The sequence below is a fragment of the Heterodontus francisci genome, chromosome 45 (assembly GCF_036365525.1).
Source record: "Heterodontus francisci isolate sHetFra1 chromosome 45, sHetFra1.hap1, whole genome shotgun sequence".
In the NCBI taxonomy this organism is placed as follows: Eukaryota; Metazoa; Chordata; class Chondrichthyes; order Heterodontiformes; family Heterodontidae; genus Heterodontus; species Heterodontus francisci.
Genome location: NC_090415.1, coordinates 18,139,961 through 18,155,784, shown reverse-complemented (window position 1 = coordinate 18,155,784; position 15,824 = coordinate 18,139,961). Strand labels below are relative to the sequence as shown.

The 15,824-nt window shown below is 39.4% G+C and overlaps 4 non-coding genes across 4 annotated transcripts; all 4 read right to left on the bottom strand.

Moving 5' to 3' along the window:
* Positions 1-4,097: 4,097 nt before the first annotated feature.
* Positions 4,098-4,169, bottom strand: trnag-ucc (transfer RNA glycine (anticodon UCC)). The gene has a single exon. It is a non-coding gene; the product is annotated as a tRNA-Gly (tRNA).
* A 4,119-nt stretch (positions 4,170-8,288) lies between these two features.
* trnae-uuc (transfer RNA glutamic acid (anticodon UUC)) lies at positions 8,289-8,360 on the bottom strand. The gene has a single exon. It is a non-coding gene; the product is annotated as a tRNA-Glu (tRNA).
* Positions 8,361-10,382: 2,022 nt separating this feature from the next.
* On the bottom strand, positions 10,383-10,454 carry trnae-uuc (transfer RNA glutamic acid (anticodon UUC)). Its single transcript has one exon. It is a non-coding gene; the product is annotated as a tRNA-Glu (tRNA).
* A 4,117-nt stretch (positions 10,455-14,571) lies between these two features.
* Positions 14,572-14,643, bottom strand: trnae-uuc (transfer RNA glutamic acid (anticodon UUC)). Its single transcript has one exon. It is a non-coding gene; the product is annotated as a tRNA-Glu (tRNA).
* Between the last annotated feature and the right edge of the window lie 1,181 nt (positions 14,644-15,824).

The window sequence follows — 15,824 nt, the reverse complement described above, 5'->3', positions numbered from 1 at the left end:
CGTTTTGATTAATAGAATGCTGTACAATGGTTTCAACTTGCACCTGAGCAACACGATTATGTTCACAGAAACACAATACTGTGAATGCTGGAAATCTGAAATAAAATCAGAAAGTGCTGCAAATATTCTGATCAATGGTCACTCACCTGAAACGTTAACTCTGCTTCTCTCTCCACAGATGCTGCCAGACCTGCTGAGTATTTCCAGCATTTCTTATTATTATTTCAGATTTCCAGCATCTGCAGTATTTTGCTTTTATTTTAGAGTTCAGTAGCGAACTGATCCTTTTTGCTTACTGGGCAGAACTATGCAGTGGAGTGACGCAGAAAACTGTACGAAGAACAATGTTTTTAACGGGCCCACAATTTCGAAGTTTAAGGAGGACAAAATACACAGCAATGTATGCATATAGTAAAGAGCTGTAAGTTTCAGGTAGATGTTACCTGAAAAGAGGTGAGACAGAGAATACCCAACCCGTCTCACCTTTAGATTCCTGACCAAGATAGACCGACAAGGTACAAACTCAAGTTATGTGACCATGTCAGAGAGTTTATTAGGCTTAACCAAGATGTACAAAGTTAATACTTAACAATGGTAATAGATATTCAGTAACACACAACACCCGTTCTTGTTTCTGTGCTTGCTGCCGCACGGACTTCTCTCCTTCTTCATCCCTTGCTGTGTTTTTTGACTATATTCTATCTTCTCCTTTTAAGTACCAACGATCTTCTGTTGACCCCTCTCTAAGTGTGCTGACGATGTCCTGTAACACCCTTTCTTTTATCCTTCTTGTGGTGCAAGGATGTTACCATATTAGTTTTGAATTGTTCCAAGTGTCCTAATTGGTCCAGGTTGACATCATTGTTTGACACTAGTTAGTTAATGGTTGAATCTACACACAGTACAGATGTTTCCCGATTCTTTCTATTTTAGCAAGGATCCTAAAGGTTACATTCTTGCTGATACCAGACATTTTTTTCTTTAATTCTGCCTTTATCTCATCTCTCTCCATGCAAGGAGTGCTGGTGACTCTCCCATTGTTCTCACAAAAAGGTTTAAACAAAGTATAGCCTTGAAAACACGTTTCATAATAAAGCAAGCAACGGATCAAACAGACTTCAATATGTTGATGTACAAAGCATATCATTAATCCTATTATTTTAGCTGTCCTTATTTGTCACAAACGTAAAATATGTCACGGTCCATCGCGCCCACTTTGTGGATTCTCCTCCAGCTACATGACTTGCCTTTTTTTTTCCTATGGCTACGTGCATCTTCCACACTGACACATCTCTCAACATGACATTTTAACATAGTTCAGAGAAGACGACCGTCATGCTTCACAATCCAACCTTAACATTGCAGTTCTTGCATAAATGTAAGCCATGAAAATACTCTAAACTTTATACAGCTGTGAGCAGTGTTCAGGTGATACAGAAAATCTGGTGCGTTGGGCAGAGACAATCAGTTAATCTATCAAAGTCTCTTGAAGTTATGCTCCTATCTATACTACTTACAACACAACTATTCTTATGCTATTGAAAAGCTTGGATAGATGGCTCTGGATTGTGTTATTTGAGTAGGTGGTTGTTCTCCTTCCAGCAATGTGGATTGTGGGGAGATCTGATGCAGGTGTAGGTAAGTTAGACAAGGATAACCCGTTCCCATTAGTTGATGGTACAAGGACTAGGAGACACAGATTGATGGTTTTGGGAAAGAGATGCCGGGAAATGTGAGGAAGCACTTTTTGCTTTACCTGCTGCATTGCAACTGCAATGTCTGTCCACAAGTGTGGTGGAAGCAGAGACAATCAATGATTTCAATAGGAAATTGGAGAAACACTTGAAGGAAACAAACTTGCTCCAGGGTGACGCCAATCAAGTGGGAGAATGAATCTGATTGGATGATAAGAATATTTTATCAATTTCAATTCTGTCAAAGCTTTGACATTTTTTTCGTTTGTAAAATACTGCAACATAAAGTAAACCTGCAATTTAAGGTTGCGATGGCCGGGAATCGAACCCAGGTCAATTGCTTGGAAGGCAGTTACTCTCACCACTATACCACCACCGCTTATTGTACTGTGATGGTCCAGCGTTTTGATTAATAGAATGCTGTACAATGGTTTCAACTTGTACCTGAGCAATGCGATTATGTTAACAGAAACACAATACTGTGAATGCTGGAAATCTGAAATAAAATCAGAAAGTGCTGCAAATATTCTCATCAATGGTCACTCACCTGAAACGTTAACTCTGCTTCTCTCTCCACAGATGCTGCCAGACCTGCTGAGTATTTCCAGCATTTCTTGTTTTTATTTCAGATTTCCAGCATCTGCAGTATTTTGCTTTTATTTTAGAGTTCAGTAGCGAACTGATCCTTTTTGCTTACTGGGCAGAACTATGCAGTGGAGTGACGCAGAAAACTGTACGAAGAACAATGTTTTTAACGGGCACACAATTTCGAAGTATAAAGAGGACAAAATACACAGCAATGTATGCATATAGTAAAGAGCTGTAAGTTTCAGCTAGATATTATCAGAACAGAGGTGAGACAGAGAATACCCAACCCGTCTCACCTTTAGATTCCTGACCAAGATAGACCTACAAGGTACAAACTCAAGTTATGTGACCAAGTCAGAGAGTTTATTAGGCTTAACTAAGATGTACAAAGTTAATACTTAACAATGGTAATAGATATTCAGTAACACACAACACCCGTTCTTGTTTCTGTGCTTGCTGCCGCACGGACTTCTCTCCTTCTTCATCCCTTGCTGTGTTTTTTGGACTATATTCTATCTTCTCCATTTAAGTACCAACGATCTTCTGTTGACCCCTGTCTAAGTGCGCTGACGATGTCCTGTAACACCCTTTCTTTTATCCTTCTTGTGGTGCAAGGATGTTACCATATTAGTTTTGAATTGTTCCAAGTGTCCTAATTGGTCCAGGTTGACATCATTGTTTGACACTAGTTAGTTAATGGTTGAATCTACACACATTACAGATGTTTCCCAACTCTTTCTATTTTAGCAAGGATCCTAAAGGTTACATGCTTGCTGATCCCAGACATTTTTTTCTTTAATTCTGCCTTTATCTCATCTCTCTCCATGCAAGGAGTGCTGGTGAGACTCCCATCGTTCTCACAAAAATGTTTAAACAAAGTATAGCCTTGAAAACACATTTCATAATAAAGCAAGCAACAGATCAAACAGACTTCAATATATTGATGTACAAAGCATATCATTAATCCTATTATTTTAGCTGTCCTTATTTGGCACAAACGTAAAATATGTCACGGTCCATCGTGCCCACATTGTGGATTCTCCTCCAGCTACATGACTTGCCTTTTTTTTTCCTATGGCTACGTGCATCTTCCACACTGACACATCTGTCAACATGACATTTTAACATAGTTCAGTGAAGATGACCGTCATGCTTCACAATCCAACATTAACATTGCAGTTCTTGCATAAATGTAAGCCATGAAAATACTCTAAATTTTACACAGCGGTGAGCAGTGTTCAGGTGATACAGAAAATCTGGTGCGTTGGGCAGAGACAATCAGTTAATCTATCAAAGTCTCTTGAAGTTATGCTCCTATCGAGACTACTTACAACACAACTATTCTTTTGTAATTGAAAAGCTTGGATAGATGGCTCCGGATTGTGTTATCTAAGTAAGTGGTTCTTCTCCTTACAGCAATGTGGATTGAGGGGAGATCTGATGCAGGTGTAGGTAAGTTAGACAAGGATAACCCGTTCCCATTAGTTGATGATGCAAGGACTAGGAGACACAGATTGATGGTTTTGGGAAATAGATGCAGCGAAATGTGAGGAAGCACTTTTTGCTTTCCCTGCTACATTGCAACTGCAATGTCTGTCCACAAGTGTGGTGGAAGCAGAGACAATCAATGATTTCAATAGGAATTTGGAGAAGCACTTGAAGGAAACAAACTTGCTCCAGGGTGACGTCAATCAAGCGGGAGAATGAATCTGATTGGATGATAAGAATATTTTATCAATTTCAATTCTGTCAAAGCTTTGACATTTTTTTCGTTTATAAAATACTGCAACATAAAGTAAACCTGCATTTTAAGGTTGCGATGGCCGGGAATCAAACCCAGGTCAACTGCTTGGAAGGCAGCTATGCTCACCACTATACCACCATCGCTTACTGTACTGTGCTGCTCCAGCGTTTTGATTAATAGAATGCTGTACAATGGTTTCAACTTGTACCTGAGCAATACGATTGTGTTAACAGAAACACAAAACTGTGAATGCTGGAAATCTGAAATAAAATCAGAAAGTGCTGCAAATATTCTGATCAATGGTCACTCACCTGAAACGTTAACTCTGCTTCTCTCTCCACAGATGCTGCCAGACCTGCTGAGTATTTCCAGCATTTCTTGTTTTTATTTCAGATTTCCAGCATCTGCAGTATTTTGCTTTTATTTTAGAGTTTTGTAGTGAACTGATCCTTTTTGCTTACTGGGCAGAACTATGCAGTGGAGTGACGCAGAAAACTGTACAAAGAACAATGTATTTAACGGGCCCACAATTTCGAAGTTTAAGGAGGACAAAATACACAGCAATGTATGCATATAGTAAAGAGCTGTAAGTTTCAGGTAGATGTTACCTGAACAGAGGTGAGACAGAGAATACCCAACCCGTCTCACCTTTAGATTCCTGACCAAGATAGACCGACAAGGTACAAACTCAAGTTATGTGACCAAGTCAGAGAGTTTATTAGGCTTAACCAAGATGTACAAAGTTAATACTTAACAATGGTAATAGATATTCAGTAACACACAACACCCGTTCTTGTTTCTGTGCTTGCTGCCGCATGGACTTCTCTCCTTCTTCATCCCTTGCTGTGTTTTTTTGACTATATTCTATCTTCTCCTTTTAAGTACCAACGATCTTCTGTTGACCCCTCTCTAAGTGTGCTGACGATGTCCTGTAACACCCTTTCTTTTATCCTTCTTGTGGTGCAAGGATGTTACCATATTAGTTTTGAATTGTTCCAAGTGTCCTAATTGGTCCAGGTTGACATCACTGTTTGACACTAGTTAGTTAATGGTTGAATCTACACACAGTACAGATGTTTCCCGACCCTTTCTATTTTAGAAAGGATCCTAAAGGTTACATTCTTGCTGATCCCAGACATTTTTTTCTTTAATTCTGCCTTTATATCATCTCTCTCCATGCAAGGAGTGCTGGTGACTCTCCCATTGTTCTCACAAAAAGGTTTAAACAAAGTATAGCCTTGAAAACACATTTCATAATAAAGCAAGCAACAGATCAAACAGACTTCAATATATTGATGTACAAAGCATATCATTAATCCTATTATTTTAGCTGTCCTTATTTGGCACAAACGTAAAATATGTCACGGTCCATCGCGCCCACATTGTGGATTCTCCTCCAGCTACATGACTTGCCTTTTTTTTTCCTATGGCTACGTGCATCTTTCACACTGACACATCTCTCAACATGACATTTTAACATAGTTCAGTGAAGATGACCGTCATGCTTCACAATCCAACCTTAACATTGCAGTTCTTGCATAAATGTAAGCCATGAAAATACTCTAAACTTTATACAGCTGTGAGCAGTGTTCAGGTGATACAGAAAATCTGGTGCGTTGGGCAGAGACAATCAGTTAATCTATCAAAGTCTCTTGAAGTTATGCTCCTATCTATACTACTTACAACACAACTATTCTTATGCTATTGAAAAGCTTGGATAGATGGCTCTGGATTGTGTTATCTAAGTAGGTGGTTGTTCTCCTTCCAGCAATGTGGATTGAGGGGAGATCTGATGCAGGTGTAGATAAGTTAGACAAGGATAACCCGTTCCCATTAGTTGATGGTACAAGGACTAGGAGACATAGATTGATGGTTTTGGGAAAGAGATGCCGGGAAATGTGAGGAAGCACTTTTTGCTTTCCCTGCTACATTGCAACTGCAATGTCTGTCCACAAGTGTGGTGGAAGCAGAGACAATCAATGATTTCAATAGGAAATTGGAGAAACACGTGAAGGAAACAAACTTGCTCCAGGGTGACGCCAATCAAGCGGGAGAATGAATCTGATTGGATGATAAGAATATTTTATCAATTTCAATTCTGTCAAAGCTTTGACATTTTTTTCGTTTGTAAAATACTGCAACATAAAGTAAACCTGCATTTTAAGGTTGCGATGGCCGGGAATCAAACGCAGGTCAACTGCTTGGAAGGCAGCTATGCTCACCACTATACCACCATCGCTTACTGTACTGTGCTCGTCCAGCGTTTTGATTAATAGAATGCTGTACAATGGTTTCAACTTGCACCTGAGCAACACGATTATGTTAACAGTAACACAATACTGTGAATGCTGGAAATCTGAAATAAAATCAGAAAGTGCTGCAAATATTCTGATCAATGGTCACTCACCTGAAACGTTAACTCTGCTTCTCTCTCCACAGATGCTGCCAGACCTGCTGAGTATTTCCAGCATTTCTTATTATTATTTCAGATTTCCAGCATCTGCAGTATTTTGCTTTTATTTTAGAGTTTAGTAGCGAACTGATCCTTTTTGCTTACTGGGCAGAACTATGCAGTGGAGTGACGCAGAAAACTGTACGAAGAACAATGTTTTTAACGGGCCCACAATTTCGAAGTTTAAGGAGGACAAAATACACAGCAATGTATGCATATAGTAAAGAGCTGTAAGTTTCAGGTAGATGTTACCTGAACAGAGGTGAGACAGAGAATACCCAACCCGTCTCACCTTTAGATTCCTGACCAAGATAGACCGACAAGGTACAAACTCAAGTTATGTGACCATGTCAGAGAGTTTATTAGGCTTAACCAAGATGTACAAAGTTAATACTTAACAATGGTAATAGATATTCAGTAACACACAACACCCGTTCTTGTTTCTGTGCTTGCTGCCGCACGGACTTCTCTCCTTCTTCATCCCTTGCTGTGTTTTTTTGACTATATTCTATCTTCTACTTTTAAGTACCAGCGATCTTCTGTTGACCCCTCTCTAAGTGTGCTGACAATGTCCTGTAACACCCTTTCTTTTATCCTTCTTGTGGTGCAAGGATGTTACCATATTAGTTTTGAATTGTTCCAAGTGTCCTAATTGGTCCAGGTTGACATCATTGTTTGACACTAGTTAGTTAATGGTTGAATCTACACACAGTACAGATGTTTCCCGATTCTTTCTATTTTAGCAAGGATCCTAAAGGTTACATTCTTGCTGATACCAGACATTTTTTTCTTTAATTCTGCCTTTATCTCATCTCTCTCCATGCAAGGAGTGCTGGTGACTCTCCCATTGTTCTCACAAAAAGGTTTAAACAAAGTATAGCCTTGAAAACACATTTCATAATAAAGCAAGCAACAGATCAAACAGACTTCAATATATTGATGTACAAAGCATATCATTAATCCTATTATTTTAGCTGTCCTTATTTGTCACAAACGTAACATATGTCACGGTCCATCGCGCCCACTTTGTGGATTCCCCTCCAGCTACATGACTTGCCTTTTTTTTCCTATGGCTACGTGCATCTTCCACACTGACACATCTCTCAACATGACATTTTAACATAGTTCAGAGAAGATGACCGTCATGCTTCACAATCCAACCTTAACATTGCAGTTCTTGCATAAATGTAAGCCATGAAAATACTCTAAACTTTACACAGCGGTGAGCAGTGTTCAGGTGATGCAGAAAATCTGGTGCGTTGGGCAGAGACAATCAGTTAATCTATCAAAGTCTCTTGAAGTTATGCTCCTATCTATACTACTTACAACACAACTGTTCTTATGCTATTGAAAAGCTTGGATAGATGGCTCTGGATTGTGTTATCTAAGTAGGTGGTTGTTCTCCTTCCAGCAATGTGGATTGAGGGGAGATCTGATGCAGGTGTAGGTAAGTTAGACAAGGATAACCCGTTCCCATTAGTTGATGGTACAAGGACTAGGAGACACAGATTGATGGTTTTGGGAAAGAGATGCCGGGAAATGTGAGGAAGCACTTTTTGCTTTACCTGCTACATTGCAACTGCAATGTCTGTCCACAAGTGTGGTGGAAGCAGAGACAATCAATGATTTCAATGGGAAATTGGAGAAACACTTGAAGGAAACAAACTTGCTCCAGGGTGACGCCAATCAAGCGGGAGAATGAATCTGATTGGATGATAAGAATATTTTATCAATTTCAACTCTGTCAAAGCTTTGACATGTTTTTCCTTTGTAAAATACTGCAACATAAAGTAAACCTGCAATTTGAGGTTGCGATGGCTGGGAATCGAACCCAGGTCAACTGCTTGAAAGGCAGCTATGCTCACCACTATAACACCATCGCTTACTGTACTGCGCTGATCCAGCGTTTTGATTAATAGAATGCTGTACAATGGTTTCAACTTGCACCTGAGCAACACGATTATGTTCACAGAAACACAATACTGTGAATGCTGGAAATCTGAAATAAAATCAGAAAGTGCTGCAAATATTCTGATCAATGGTCACTCACCTGAAACGTTAACTCTGCTTCTCTCTCCACAGATGCTGCCAGACCTGCTGAGTATTTCCAGCATTTCTTATTATTATTTCAGATTTCCAGCATCTGCAGTATTTCGCTTTTATTTTAGAGTTTAGTAGCGAACTGATCCTTTTTGCTTACTGGGCAGAACTATGCAGTGGAGTGACGCAGAAAACTGTACGAAGAACAATGTTTTTAACGGTCCCACAATTTCGAAGTTTAAGGAGGACAAAATACACAGCAATGTATGCATATAGTAAAGAGCTGTAAGTTTCAGGTAGATGTTACCTGAACAGGGATGAGACAGAGAAACCCAACCCGTCTCACCTTTACATTCCTGACCAAGACAGACCGACAAGGTACAAACTCAAGTTATGTGACCATGTCAGAGAGTTTATTAGGCTTAACCAAGATGTACAAAGTTAATACTTAACAATGGTAATAGATATTCAGTAACACACAACACCCGTTCTTGTTTCTGTGCTTGCTGCCGCACGGACTTCTCTCCTTCTTCATCCCTTGCTGTGTTTTTTGACTATATTCTAGCTTCTCCTTTTAAGTACCAACGATCTTCTGTTGACCCCTCTCTAAGTGTGCTGACGATGCCCTGTAACACCCTTTCTTTTATCCTTCTTGTGGTGCAAGGATGTTACCATATTAGTTTTGAATTGTTCCAAGTGTCCTAATTTGTCCAGGTTGACATCATTGTTTGACACTAGTTAGTTAATGGTTGAATCTACACACAGTACAGATGTTTCCCGATTCTTTCTATTTTAGCAAGGATCCTAAAGGTTACATTCTTGCTGATCCCAGACATTTTTTTCTTTAATTCTGCCTTTATCTCATCTCTCTCCATGCAAGGAGTGCTGGTGACTCTCCCATTCTTCTCACAAAAAGGTTTAAACAAAGTATAGCCTTGAAAACACATTTCATAATAAAGCAAGCAACAGACCAAACAGACTTCAATATATTGATGTACAAAGCATATCATTAATCCTATTATTTTAGCTGTCCTTATTTGTCACAAAAGTAAAATATGTCACAGTCCATCGCGCACGCTTTGTGGATTCTCCTCCAGCTACATGACTTGCCTTTTTTTTTCCTTTGGCTACGTGCATCTTCCACACTGACACATCTCTCAACATGACATTTTAACATAGTTCAGAGAAGTTGACCGTCATGCTTCACAATCCAACCTTAACATTGCAGTTCTTGCATAAATGTAAGCCATGAAAATACTCTAAACTTTATACAGCTGTGAGCAGTGTTCAGGTGATACAGAAAATCTGGTGCGTTGGGCAGAGACAATCAGTTAATCTATCAAAGTCTCTTGAAGTTATGCTCCTATCTATACTACTTACAACACAACTATTCTTTTGTTATTGAAAAGCTTGGATAGATGGCTCTGGATTGTGTTATCTAAGTAAGTGGTTGTTCTCCTTCCAGCAATGTGGATTGAGGGGAGATCTGATGCAGGTGTAGGTAAGTTAGACAAGGATAACCCGTTCCCATTAGTTGATGGTACAAGGACTAGGAGACACAGATTGATGGTTTTGGGAAAGAGATGCCGGGAAATGTGAGGAAGCACTTTTTGCTTTACCTGCTACATTGCAACTGCAATGTCTGTCCACAAGTGTGGTGGAAGCAGAGACAATCAATGATTTCAATGGGAAATTGGAGAAACACTTGAAGGAAACAAACTTGCTCCAGGGTGACGCCAATCAAGCGGGAGAATGAATCTGATTGGATGATAAGAATATTTTATCAATTTCAACTCTGTCAAAGCTTTGACATGTTTTTCCTTTGTAAAATACTGCAACATAAAGTAAACCTGCAATTTGAGGTTGCGATGGCTGGGAATCGAACCCAGGTCAACTGCTTGAAAGGCAGCTATGCTCACCACTATAACACCATCGCTTACTGTACTGCGCTGATCCAGCGTTTTGATTAATAGAATGCTGTACAATGGTTTCAACTTGCACCTGAGCAACACGATTATGTTCACAGAAACACAATACTGTGAATGCTGGAAATCTGAAATAAAATCAGAAAGTGCTGCAAATATTCTGATCAATGGTCACTCACCTGAAACGTTAACTCTGCTTCTCTCTCCACAGATGCTGCCAGACCTGCTGAGTATTTCCAGCATTTCTTATTATTATTTCAGATTTCCAGCATCTGCAGTATTTCGCTTTTATTTTAGAGTTTAGTAGCGAACTGATCCTTTTTGCTTACTGGGCAGAACTATGCAGTGGAGTGACGCAGAAAACTGTACGAAGAACAATGTTTTTAACGGTCCCACAATTTCGAAGTTTAAGGAGGACAAAATACACAGCAATGTATGCATATAGTAAAGAGCTGTAAGTTTCAGGTAGATGTTACCTGAACAGAGGTGAGACAGAGAAACCCAACCCGTCTCACCTTTACATTCCTGACCAAGACAGACCGACAAGGTACAAACTCAAGTTATGTGACCATGTCAGAGAGTTTATTAGGCTTAACCAAGATGTACAAAGTTAATACTTAACAATGGTAATAGATATTCAGTAACACACAACACCCGTTCTTGTTTCTGTGCTTGCTGCCGCACGGACTGCTCTCCTTCTTCATCCCTTGCTGTGTTTTTTTGACTATATTCTAGCTTCTCCTTTTAAGTACCAACGATCTTCTGTTGACCCCTCTCTAAGTGTGCTGATGATGTCCTGTAACACCCTTTCTTTTATCCTTCTTGTGGTGCAAGGATGTTACCATATTAGTTTTGAATTGTTCCAAGTGTCCTAATTGGTCCAGGTTGACATCATTGTTTGACACTAGTTAGTTAATGGTTGAATCTACACACAGTACAGATGTTTCCCGATTCTTTCTATTTTAGCAAGGATCCTAAAGGTTACATTCTTGCTGATCCCAGACATTTTTTTCTTTAATTCTGCCTTTATCTCATCTCTCTCCATGCAAGGAGTGCTGGTGACTCTCCCATTGTTCTCACAAAAAGGTTTAAACAAAGTATAGCCTTGAAAACACATTTCATAATAAAGCAAGCAACAGATCAAACAGACTTCAATATATTGATGTACAAAGCATATCATTAATCCTATTATTTTAGCTGTCCTTATTTGTCACAAAAGTAAAATATGTCACGGTCCATCGCGCCCACTTTGTGGATTCTCCTCCAGCTACATGACTTGCCTTTTTTTTTCCTATGGCTACGTGCATCTTCCACACTGACACATCTCTCAACATGACATTTTAACATAGTTCAGAGAAGATGACCGTCATGCTTCACAATCCAACCTTAACATTGCAGTTCTTGCATAAATGTAAGCCATGAAAATACTCTAAACTTTATACAGCTGTGAGCAGTGTTCAGGTGATACAGAAAATCTGGTGCGTTGGACAGAGACAATCAGTTAATCTATCAAAGTCTCTTGAAGTTATGCTCCTATCTATACTACTTAGAACACAACTATTCTTATGCTATTGAAAAGCTTGGATAGATGGCTCTGGATTGTGTTATCTAAGTAGGTGGTTGTTCTCCTTCCAGCAATGTGGATTGAGGGGAGATCTGATGCAGGTGTAGGTAAGTTAGACAAGGATAACCCGTTCCCATTAGTTGATGGTACAAGGACTAGGAGACACAGATTGATGGTTTTGGGAAAGAGATACCGGGAAATGTGAGGAAGCACCTTTTGCTTTACCTGCTCCATTGCAACTGCAATGTCTGTCCACAAGTGTGGTGGAAGCAGAGACAATCAATGATTTCAATAGGAAATTGGAAAAACACTTGAAGGAAACAAACTTGCTCCAGGGTGACGCCAATCAAGCGGGAGAATGAATCTGATTGGATGATAAGAATATTTTATCAATTTCAATTCTGTCAAAGCTTTGACATGTTTTCGTTTGTAAAATACTGCAATATGAAGAAAACCTGCAATTTAAGGTTGAATTGGCCAAGAATCGAACCCAGGTCAACTGCTTGGAAGGCAGCTATGCTCACCACTATACCACCATCGCTTACTATACTGCGCTGGTCCAGCGCTTTGATTAATAGAATGCTGTACAATGGTTTCAACTTGCACCTGAGCAACACGATTATGCTCACAGAAACACAATACTGTGAATGCTGGAAATCTGAAATAAAATCAGAAAGTGCTGCAAATATTCTGATCAATGGTCACTCACCTGAAACGTTAACTCTGCTTCTCTCTCCACAGATACTGCCAGACCTGCTGAGTATTTCCAGCATTTCTTATTATTATTTCAGATTTCCAGCATCTGCAGTATTTTGCTTTTATTTTAGAGTTTAGTAGCGATCTGATCCTTTTTGCTTACTGGGCAGAACTATGCAGTGGAGTGACGCAGAAAACTGTACGAAGAACAATGTTTTTAACGGGCCCACAATTTCGAAGTTTAAGGAGGACAAAATACACAGCAATGTATGCATATAGTAAAGAGCTGTAAGTTTCAGGTAGATGTTACCTGAACAGATGTGAGACAGAGAATACCCAACCCGTCTTACCTTTAGATTCCTGACCAAGATAGACCGACAAGGTACAAACTCAAGTTATGTGACCATGTCAGAGAGTTTATTAGGCTTAACCAAGATGTACAAAGTTAATACTTAACAATGGTAATAGATATTCACTAACACACAACACCCGTTCTTGTTTCTGTGCTTGCTGCCGCACGGACTTCTCTCCTTCTTCATCCCTTGCTGTGTTTTTTTGACTATATTCGATCTTCTCCTTTTAAGTACCAACGATCTTCTGTTGACCCCTCTCTAAGTGTGCTGACGATGTCCTGTAACACCCTTTCTTTTATCCTTCTTGTGGTGCAAGGATGTTACCATATTAGTTTTGAATTGTTCCAAGTGTCCTAATTGGTCCAGGTTGACATCATTGTTTGACACTAGTTAGTTAATGGTTGAATCTACACACAGTACAGATGTTTCCCGATTCTTTCTATTTTAGCAAGGATCCTAAAGGTTACATTCTTGCTGATCCCAGACATTTTTTCTTTAATTCTGCCCTTATCTCATCTCTCTCCATGCAAGGAATGCTGGTGACTCTCCCATTGTTCTCACAAAAAGGTTTAAACAAAGTATAGCCTTGAAAACACATTTCATAATAAAGCAAGCAACAGATCAAACAGACTTCAATATATTGATGTACAAAGCATATCATTAATCCTATTATTTTAGCTGTCCTTATTTGTCACAAAAGTAAAATATGTCACGGTCCATCGCGACCACTTTGTGGATTCTCCTCCAGCTACATGACTTGCCTTTTTTTTGCCTATGGCTACGTGCATCTTCCACACTGACACATCTCTCAACATGACATTTTAACATAGTTCAGAGAAGATGACCGTCATGCTTCACAATCCAACCTTAACATTGCAGTTCTTGCATAAATGTAAGCCATGAAAATACTCTAAACTTTATACAGCTGTGAGCAGTGTTCAGGTGATACAGAAAATCTGGTGCGTTGGGCAGAGACAATCAGTTAATCTATCAAAGTCTCTTGAAGTTATGCTCCTATCTATACTACTTACAACACAACTATTCTTATGCTATTGAAAAGCTTGGATAGATGGCTCTGGATTGTGTTATCTAAGTAAGTGGTTGTTCTCCTTACAGCAATGTGGATTGAGGGGAGATCTGATGCAGGTGTAGGTAGGTTAGACAAGGATAACCCGTTCCCATTAGTTGATGGTACAAGGACTAGGAGACACAGATTGATGGTTTTGGGAAAGAGATGCCGGGAAATGTGAGGAAGCACTTTTTGCTTTACCTGCTGCATTGCAACTGCAATGTCTGTCCACAAGTGTGGTGGAAGCAGAGACAATCAATGATTTCAATAGGAAATTGGAGAAACACTTGAAGGAAACAAACTTGCTCCAGGGTGACGCCAATCAAGTGGGAGAATGAATCTGATTGGATGATAAGAATATTTTATCAATTTCAATTCTGTCAAAGCTTTGACATGTTTTTCGTTTGGAAAATACTGCAACATAAAGTAAACCTGCAATTTAAGGTTGCGATGGCCGAGAATCGAACCCAGGTCAACCGCTTGAAAAGCAGCTATGCTCACCACTATACCACCATCGCTTACTGTACTGCGCTGATCCAGCGTTTTGATTAATAGAATGCTGTACAATGGTTTCAACTAGCACCTGAGCAACACGATTATGTTCACAGAAACACAATACTGTGAATGCTGGAAATCTGAAATAAAATCAGAAAGTGCTGCAAATATTCTGATCAATGGTCACTCACCTGAAACGTTAACTCTGCTTCTCTCTCCACAGATGCTGCCAGACCTACTGAGTATTTCCAGCATTTCTTATTATTATTTCAGATTTCCAGCATCTGCAGTATTTTGCTTTTATTTTAGAGTTTAGTAGCGAACTGATCCTTTTTGCTTACTGGGCAGAACTATGCAGTGGAGTGACGCAGAAAACTGTACGAAGAACAATGTTTTTAACGGGCCCACAATTTCGAAGTTTAAGGAGGACAAAATACACAGCAATGTATGCATATAGTAAAGAGCTGTAAGTTTCAGGTAGATGTTACCTGAACAGAGGTGAGACAGAGAATACCCAACCCGTCTCACCTTTAGATTCCTGACCAAGATAGACCGACAAGGTACAAACTCAAGTTATGTGACCATGTCAGAGAGTTTATTAGGCTTAACCAAGATGTACAAAGTTAATACTTAACAATGGTAATAGATATTCAGTAACACACAACACCCGTTCTTGTTTCTGTGCTTGCTGCCGCACGGACTTCTCTCCTTCTTCATCCCTTGCTGTGTTTTTTGACTATATTCTATCTTCTCCTTTTAAGTACCAACGATCTTCTGTTGACCCCTCTCCAAGTGTGCTGACGATGTCCTGTAACACCCTTTCTTTTATCCTTCTTGTGGTGCAAGGATGTTACCATATTAGTTTTGAATTGTTCCAAGTGTCCTAATTGGTCCAGGTTGACATCATTGTTTGACACTAGTTAGTTAATGGTTGAATCTACACACAGTACAGATGTTTCCCGATTCTTTCTATTTTAGCAAGGATCCTAAAGGTTACATTCTTACTGATCCCAGACATTTTTTTCTTTAATTCTGCCTTTATCTCATCTCTCTCCATGCAAGGAGTGCTGGTGACTCTCCCATTGTTCTCACAAAAAGGTTTAAACAAAGTATAGCCTTGAAAACACATTTCATAATAAAGCAAGCAACAGATCAAACAGACTTCAATATATTGATGTACAAAGCATATCATTAATCCTATTAT